The 7,201-nt window shown below is 36.3% G+C and overlaps 1 protein-coding gene across 3 annotated transcripts in view; it reads right to left on the reverse strand.

The window, feature by feature from the left end:
* Window positions 1–5,896, reverse strand: part of LOC131739421 (NACHT, LRR and PYD domains-containing protein 3-like) — a 56,017-nt gene extending 50,121 nt beyond the window's left edge. For all 3 annotated transcript variants that reach the window (XM_059033382.1, XM_059033383.1, XM_059033384.1), the window contains exon 1: window positions 5,779–5,896. The gene's annotated coding sequence lies outside the window, so the exon portion shown is untranslated. The remainder of the gene's footprint in view (window positions 1–5,778) is intronic.
* Between the last annotated feature and the right edge of the window lie 1,305 nt (window positions 5,897–7,201).

Genomic DNA, 7,201 nt, shown 5'->3' on the forward strand with positions numbered 1-7,201 from the left:
AACATCAAAACAAGGGCAACAACTCAGGTGAGATAGCCATTAAATGTATTTAATGCTAGAAGGTCTCAAACAAAATGTTAGAACTTGAAGCCACTGCACTAACAAGTAACTACGATGTAATAGGTGTTACAGAAACTTGTCTGAGAGTGATTGAGACGAATATATTAGTGGGTATAAACTGTATAGGAAAGACATCAAAAATAGACTTGAAGCCCAGATGTTAAATCTGGAAGAAAAAAAACAATGCAGAATCAATATGGGTCAGAATAAATGGACAAAAATTCAAAGGGCATAATAACAGGGGTATGCTATAGACCGCCAAATTCAGACACCGAGCTAAATAATCTGTTACACAGTTATTATTATTTATTTCTTAGCAGACGCTCTTATCCAGGGCGACTTACAATTGTTACAAGTTATCACAGTATTTCACATTATACAGATATCACATTATTTTTTACATACAATTACCCATTTATACAGTTGGGTTTTTACTGGAGCAATCTAGGTAAAGTACCTTGCTCAAGGGTACAGCAGCAGTGTCCCCCATTGGGGATTGAAACCACGACCCTCCGGTCAAGAGTCCAGAGCCCTAACCACTACTCCACACTAGAAATTAGAAATGTGTGCAGCAAAGGAGAAGCCATATTAATAGGGGATTTCAACTTCTCCCATATAAAATGGGAAGAGCCGGTGGGGAGCACGATGAACGAAATTGAAATGGTGGAAATCACAATTGACTGCTTCCTAACACAATTTGTCAAGGCAACGACTAGAGGGGAGACATGCCTTGATTTAGTCTTTTCAAATAACGAAGCCAGAATAACTAAAACAGAGGTCAGAGAACCATTGGCAAACTCAGACCACAAAATGGTCTAATTTGAAGTGCTTTTTAAAACCCAAAAAGTAATGACTAAAACTAAGGTTTACAAATTTAGAAAGGCAAACTATGAAGGTATGAAACAGAGACTAACAGAAGTAGATTGGAGTAAAATAGAGAAAAAATCCATAGAAAAAGGATGGAATTATTTATTTATTTATTTTTTAAATGTAGTACTAGAGGCGCAAAACAATTACAATGAAACTCTAATACAACATACTGCCTTGGGGCGGTATAAACAGTATGTTATAACCAAGGTATGTAATAACCAGATACATGCACATACCCGCCAAATCAGCACAAAAATCAAAAACCTAGTACAGTACTAATTGATGAATGTGCACGGTGCTTTTTAAAAAGCAGTGGGTTTAAACTAACTCAGTTTCATTACAGCAATCTGGACGCTCTAACACTGTTGGGCTGGGGTTCAGGTAAATTGGTTTTGAACTCATTTGTTGTTTTTTTTGCTCTGATGTGGACAGGGCCTTAGACGACTGCTACTTTTTAAACTTGAGCTCTTTGACAACATAATTCTGACTGCTTTCGTCCCTTTAAGATTTCTCCAATAATATACATCCAGTGCCATCGCTGAGCGTGCGTAATAACAAGAAGTATGCACTATCAGAGTACAGGATTTAAACAGGATTTAATGCGATTTTATTTGGTTACATGATACTGGTTCTTTATATCTGTGTGTATGTTATATCCCAGGTACTTTGTAAATGGGGTTGACTGTACATCCCAAAAGTAGACAAATCTAAAACAAAATGGCCAAAATGGTTTAATAGATAAGTTAAAAATAAATAAATAAAAAAATAAATATTCAGAGAAAAAGGCACTTTACAGAGCGTTTAAAAAGGAACAAGAACAAAGTACACAGAAGAGTACTTGGAACTGCAAACACAAGTCAAAAAGGAAGTTAGAAAGGCCAAGAGAGAGATAGAATTGAGCATTGCTAAGGGGGCTAAAACCAATTCCAAAAAGTTTCCAATAGTATAACAAATGGCAAAATCATAGACGAACAAAACAAGTTTTTATAAAGGAGGATACGGGCAACATGCCCCACATGTCGACCTAGTCCTATCCAGTTTTAAATAACTTTAGCATAACAGAGGCAGAAGTGTTAAAGGGACTAGGAGCTATTAAAATAAACAAATCCCCTGGGCCGGATGAGATCCTCCCAATAGTACTCAAAGAAATGAAAGAAGTTATTTACAAACCGCTAACCAAGATCATGAAGTCTCTTGACACAGGGGTTGTACCAACAGACTGGAGAATTGCAAACGTAAGAGCGATCCACGAAAAGGGAAACAAAACCGAACCAGGTAACTACAGAAAATAAGCCTGACTTAAGTTCTATGAGATGTAAACTATAATAAGATCCAAAAAGGAAAATTACCTATATGGTAACAGTATCCTGGGAGACAGTCGGCATGGTTTTAGAAAAGGGAGATCGTGTCTAACCTGCTTGATTTTTTTGAGGATGCAACATCGACAATGGATAATTGCAAAGAATATGACATGGTTTATTTAGATTTCCAGAAAGCTTTTGACAAAGTCCCGCATAAAAGATTAATTCTCAAACTGAACGCAGTAGGGATTCAAGGAAATGCATGCACATGGATTAAGGAGTGGTTAACATGTAGAAAACAGAAAGTACTGATTAGAGGAGAAACCTCAAAATGGAGCGAGGTAACCAGTGGTGTACCACAGGGATCAGTATTAGGTCCTCTGCTATTCCTAATCTACAGTAATGATTTAGATTCTGGTATAGTAAGCAAACTTGTTAAATTTGCAGGCGACACAAAACTAGGAGGAGTGGCAAACACTGTTGCAGCAGCAAAGGTCATTCAAAATGATCTAGACAGCATTCAGAACTGGGCAGACACATGGCAAATTACATTTAATAGAGAAAAGTGTAAGATACTGCACGCAGGCAATAAAAATGTGCATTATAAATACCATATGGGCGATACTAAAATTGGAGAAGAAATCTATGAAAAAGACCTAGGAGTTTATGTTGATTCAGAAATGTCTTCATCTAGACAATGTGGGGAAGCTATAAAAACGGCCAACAAGATGCTCAGATATATTGTGAAAAGTGTTGAATTTAAATCAAGGGAAGTAATGTTAAAACTTTACAATGCATTAGTAAGACCTCACCTAGAATATTGTGTTCCGTTCTGATCACCTTGTTACAAAAATGATATTGCTGCTCTAGAAAGAGTGCAAAGAAGAGCGGCCAGAATTATCCCGGGTTTAAAGGGCATGTCATATGCAGACAGGCTCAAAGAATTGAATCTATTCAGTCTTGAACAAAGACTACATGATCTGATTCAAGCATTCAAAATTCTAAAAGGTATTGACAATGTCGACCCAGGGGACTTTTTCGACCTAAAAAAAGAAACAAGGACCAAGGGTCACAAATGGAGATTAGATAAAGGAGCATTCAGAACAGAAAATAGGAGGCACTTTTTTACACAGCGAATTGTGAGGGTCTGGAACCAACTCCCAAGTATTGTTGTTGAAGCCGACACCCTGGGATCCTTCAAGAAGCTGCTTGATGAGATTCTGGGATCAATAAGCTACTAACAACCAAACGAGCAAGATGGGCCGAATGGCCTCCTCTCGTTTGTAAACTTTATGTTCTTATGTTCACAGAGAGAGAGAAACAATAACACACAGGCAAACGTGCCACACACACAAGGATAGAGAAACATTGACACTGCCCATTGCTCAATTTGATCATTTTTTTTATATATATACTGTATATAAAATGCCTAGTTCTCTCTTTCTTTACACACTTTTTTATGTGTGCAATACACAAAACCAAACACAATACAGCTTAAATACATACTTTGAAATGTAGTGTGAAATGTACCACTAACACCCCCTGCCTTCTACTTATGATTTCTAGCCTCCTACTTTAAATGAAAATGAGATCCCTCAGTTAACGTTTCAAACGAGTGCTGTTTTTGCTTTGTTTTTTTACCAGTAGGCTAAAATGTAAAAAATACTTACTACACAACAGGCTCCTTTATTTACCTCACCTAAATACAGATAGTTATTAACGTTTCAAAGCACAGTGCTTTGAATAAAAAAAAGCTTTAGTGCATTATCTTGACGTAAAGTCACTTGTAGCTGAATCCTGTTATTATTAGTACTAGTAGCACTCATGTATTTATTTACATGTTTATGGACAGCTATAGCCTAACACTGGCACACGCTGTCTTTTAAGAGTTAATATTAAATGGGGCACTAATTCAGCTTATTTTGTATTGGGTAGCCTGGAGGGTGTGTGCTGTGCTGTTTCACCCTCTCTTAGGCTTCCCCATTCTTTTTTACTGAAACCACATAACATCTCATAATAGTTGGTATCTCTGACCTCGCATGATAGGGGTAACATGCTAAAACAATACAACTGCCTGTTAGTAATCTATAGTTATGAACACGCAAAATACTCATATAATGGTTCATAACTCCTACATATTAATGCGAAAACTCGCAAGTCATTTAGACATCACTGGATTTGCTCCTTAGCATCAAGACTTCCATTGGGTGCAGCATCGTTCTTTTTTGTATTTATTTAGTTGTTGGCACACGCCTTTATCCAAGGCGACAAGTCTTACAGGGCAATACAAGGTTATATAACGGTTCATAACTCCTACATACAAAACAAAACGGTGCTGCACCCAGCGGAAGCAGGACGGAAACAACTGCTTCACTGGCCTGTACTCCCTTGGCCAACAATAGCAGCTACATAATGAAGTGTGCCCGCCCACCTGTCAATTATATCTGCAGTGGCCAGTGAGATGAGTTTTACTGGCTGATCACTCATAACTTCCTCATCACAAAAACTGTTTTCCGGTTGTAGTTGGCGCATTTTTCCCATTTGTTTAAAATATAATGGATTAATTTAAAAACAATTACTGTATAAACATTTTTTTTGAGTATTCAAACCTATATATCAAAGCATTCGAATATTAATTTTAATGTACAATAGAATATTGGCATATTCTGACTCATTACTAGGAACCCTTTATTTTAATGACTTTAACAACCCAGTTTTCTACACGATGTATAATTTAGCTGAATGATTCTACTAACTGAACCCTTTGAAAAAGTATCTGTAATAACTGGGCTTTCCCCAAAGTGCAACTCATTTCACAATTAAATACATACATATCCAGACATAAATACAGCACGGGAGACCAATTAAAAGGAAGCTACACAAACGAAAAAATTGAAATAAACATTATAGTCAATTTTAAGTTTGTTTTTTTGTAATACTGGTGGCAGTTATTTACAGATCACATCAATTACGAATTCACAAGCTCAGCAGCGAGTAACAGGTTTCATTGTCTGACAGTGACGCTGCAGTGCTACAAAGAAAAACTGGTTCAGTGAATTTGTAATATTACTAAACAAAAACCATGACTTCTAAAATGCACTTCTAATTTACTGCAGTTAGAATGGCTGTACATTAATCACATGAATACTTTATTAAAGCGTGTTATATTTGAGGCAATCTGTTTTTGAAAGGCGCTTTACAAAAATAAAGACTGATCGATGTTTAAGTTATTAATGTACTTTGGGACTCAAAGACTATTTCCAATAAAAGCCCGCCTTCTCACAAAGCGACTGCTGTCTTAGACTTTAGGCCAGGCAGGTGCTCACTTTGTTCCCGTATGAAATAAGAGCACCCAGCCAAGATCTTCCTCCACTGTGACAGAAATTAAAAAATATAAAAACATACATCTGTATTGAAACTCGGATTTGTAGCTAATTTTGTCTTGAACTGTGTAAGCAGGTTTCAGTGAAATCCTCAGCAGACAAGTTTTGATACTAACACAAAAACAAAACAAAAAAAAGGTTTGTTTAAAACTCTCGATTCCTACCTTAGAAAGTTAAATCCACAAGAGTGATCCAGTTATATTCACAAAATAAAAATTCCAAACTGTTCCGTGGAGCTGCTAACTTGGACATGTGTGAAGCGAGCAACAGTTGCTGGCAACATTATGCAACTTCCGGTAAGTCAGTCAGAGAGGGTCGAAAGTGTATTTCAAAATAAAAGACGCAAATAATCTGCTAAAAAATGCCTTATTGTATTTATCTTTATTTTTGTTAATATTGCTTATTGTATTTCTATTTGTTTATATTGCTTATTGTATTTATATGTGTTTATGTTGCTTATGTTATTATTTTATTTACAATTTGTTCTTTTGTACAACGGTATCAGCGCTATGCTTTAGTGCGAGAGGTTGCGGGTTCGCACCCGCCCTCCGCCTGTGTGTGGATTGCCTCACCCTGTGTGACGCGACTGCCTGCAGGAACCAGGATCGCTACAATATTATATATTTTGTATGTAAAAATCTGTCATATGTATATTTCATACATTCCTGAAAAAATTATGGATTGTAACTCGGTAAAAGTGGGGTGAAATGTAGTAAACAGACTCATAGTGAATAGAAAATGGGGTTGGTTGTGCCAGATTTACGTCACTGCTATTGTTGCTGGGGTTTTTGTAGTGCCCGGTTGCTGAAAACATGACATTTTGGCTGGTAGGTTGTGTATTTCAACCATTCCTGAAAAAATTAAGGATTGTTACTCAGTAAAAGGGGGGTGAAATGTAATGAACAGACTCATAGTGAATAGACAATGGAGTTGGTTGTGCCAGATTTACGTCACTGATATTTTACCAGCATATGACGTTAAAATCAATGCTGTTGTGCTTCTCTAAAGTAATTTCAAATGTGAGTGCGCAAGATTCATGAGCACAATATCCATTTATTTTATGTTTTTTTTTAATGTTTTTTTTACAGTTGTACTGAAACAATGGTTTTTAAATGCTATGACACAGTAAGGATTGTAATCTTTCATTTTATTTCCAAATGTGCGTTCCCATGAATATTTCTGGAAATATCTCCCACATTTTAACTCATGGAGCCAAGACCAATCTGCCATTGATAAATGGAATGTAGCTGATGGCAGAACTGAATATGTAAAATCACCAGATGTTGCCTTTTATGATAAAATACAATGTAAAGTATCTTGACTAAAAACATTTTCTAAAATTGAAGAATCCTCCACAGATTCCACAGTATATTCCTCACATGTTGGTGTCATGTGTTGTGTATCCACATTTAAATTTGTTTCACTTATGTTTTTAAAGAAATCAAGTGGAATACACAGATTGTCTGTTTGTGTTCCTTGTGTAAATGAAGAACATACATTAACAGTTTTATTTAGTAGTGTTACAGGGTAGTCTGTTTTTTTTACCTGTAAATGTAAAACCTTTTTGTATTGGTAGTACCTTTAGCT

Source organism: Acipenser ruthenus, chromosome 11 (genome assembly GCF_902713425.1).
Source record: "Acipenser ruthenus chromosome 11, fAciRut3.2 maternal haplotype, whole genome shotgun sequence".
NCBI classification, from domain to species: Eukaryota; Metazoa; Chordata; class Actinopteri; order Acipenseriformes; family Acipenseridae; genus Acipenser; species Acipenser ruthenus.